The sequence below is a fragment of the Haemaphysalis longicornis genome, unplaced genomic scaffold, assembly GCF_048455015.1.
Source record: "Haemaphysalis longicornis isolate Haplotype H1 unplaced genomic scaffold, Haemaphysalis longicornis Haplotype H1 scaffold_11, whole genome shotgun sequence".
NCBI classification, from domain to species: Eukaryota; Metazoa; Arthropoda; class Arachnida; order Ixodida; family Ixodidae; genus Haemaphysalis; species Haemaphysalis longicornis.
The window spans coordinates 54,373,864-54,376,223 of NW_027526214.1; positions in this window are offsets into that span (position 1 = coordinate 54,373,864).

Here is a 2,360-nt window from a genome sequence, read left to right on the forward strand (position 1 = left end):
GTCACCGCCTTTTTCTTGTGTCCTCGTTTTAGTGCGCTTTTTACCATGTATTATGTCAATCTGTAAACGTCAAGTCCAGCTGGGCGTCAAGAAACTTGCCGGCTGTGCAGAGAAGAATGGTTTTAGACCTAACTCTAAAAAACCCGTGCGTTCTGTCCTCTAGGAAGCGCGGGATCCATGCCGGTCCACACATTAGTCTTAACGGTGTGTCCATTCCTGTAAACAAGGAACACAAGTTTTTAGGTGGTGTGTTTGACCAAAAACTCACATACATTCTCCACAGCAAGGACATTAACCAGAAATGTCTCAAAACACTGAATATCATTAAGGCCCTCTCACACCAATCTTATGGTTCCGACAAAGAACACCTGCCGCGCGTGTATACTACTCTGGTAGGGTCTCGTTTGGACTAGGGCAGTGTGGGGAGTAAAACAGCGTTGCGAATGCTAGGCCCAGTGCTACACGTGGGGCTACGTCTTGCGCTGGGTGGTTTTCGCACTAGCCCGGCGGTAAGTTTGTCTATTGTAACAAGTGGTCTCTTGAGAACCGACGGACGTACATGCACTTGCTTGATGCTTTAAAATTTCATCGCTGAACAACCATCCTTTTCATACTGTCTTTAAAAACACATCCACACCTCTGCTCTTTATAAATCGCGCATCCGTTCCTCTGCCCTTTTCGCTTGGAGTGAGACAGCGAGCCTATGATTTTAGCTCTTCTTTTTTACATGTGTACCGATCACTCTTTTCAGACATTTGACCTCCTTGGCAGGTTTGCTATGTGTCCTGTGACATTGCTTTTGTGACACTTGACAAAAATAGGGTACCACGTGCTACAATACTGCTGCACATTCTGCCTCTGCAGTATAAATACCCATGATCAAAATTAAACAGTCACGCTTTTAAAACCACCACTACGGTGTCCTGCGCTGCTCATGGTCGGAATTTCAATGCAGCCAGAACAACGAGCGTACACACAACCATTTTTTTAGCAGAAGGGTATAAAATTTTACTTATTGGGAAGGACATTCTTGAAAATCAAAATCCCTATTCCATCATCTATACAGATTTTTTTAGTGTTGTTCGTGCACTATCATTGGACACCCCCTAGAACCCACAAGGTCTTGTGTTCAACACCATTATGTCGGTTTATGTGGAAAAACATGAGCTGCTCCTCGACTGGGTTCCTGGCCACACTGGGATCGCTGGCAATAAGTTGGAAGACAGGAGGGCCGCTTCTGCAGCACTCTGGGACACTGTAGATATAATAATGGTACCCTATACATAATTCAAACCCCACAGAAAACAACACTTGTGGAGATCATGGCAAACACTTTGAAATGAACAGTCAGACTACAAACTACATGTACTAAAGCCACACATGGGACGGTACACAGCTAAATCACGCAGAAGACTTACGGAAGGCGCCTTGGCTACGCTACGGATATGGCACACCCACGCAACGCACTCGTATCTGCTCACTGGATCTTCAAGACGCCAGTGCAGCAGGTGTGGAGAGGCAGCATGCGTTGTTCACATACTCATTCAATGCAGGGCGCTTGACACCACACGACGCAAACATTCCGCTGAACTGTACAGACAACACATCCCGCTACACCCATCACACTTCTTGGCCAACAACCCAATGTTTTTTAACAAGCGTGTTTTTCAGTTTTTATCAGACATCAAGTTTTCACAGCTTTCATATCATGCATAATCAGACCGGCCCTTTACACCAGCCATGTTCATGCATTTGCTTCACTTTTGTCGTTACTCAGACCCATACCTCGGCAAAGTTGGCGCGGCTCACTCAAACTCACTCACAATTTTTTTTTTCGAATCACCACTCACTCAAACTCAGACTCAATGCTGAGCAGCACATCTGCGCTCACTCAAACTCAAACTCACATTGAGCTCAAAACTCAGAACTCACTCGGACTCAAAACTCAAAATGTACTCAGAACTCAAAATGTACTCAAACTCAAAATGTAATCAAAACTCAAAATGTACTCAAACTCAAAATGTACTCAAACTCAATATGGACTCAAAACTCAAAATGTACTCAAAACTCAAAATGTACTCAAACTCAAAGTGTACTCAAACTCAAAATGGACTCAAAACTCAAAATGTACTCAAACTCAAAATGAACTCAAAACTCAAAATGTACTCAAACTCAAAATGAACTCAAAACTCAAAATGGACTCAAAACTCAAAATGTACTCAAACTCAAAGTGAACTCAAACTCAAAATGGACTCAAAACTCAAAATGTACTCAAACTCAAAATGAACTCAAAACTCAAAATGGACTCAAAACTCAAAATGTACTCAAACTCAAAGTGAACTCAATACTCAAAATGTACT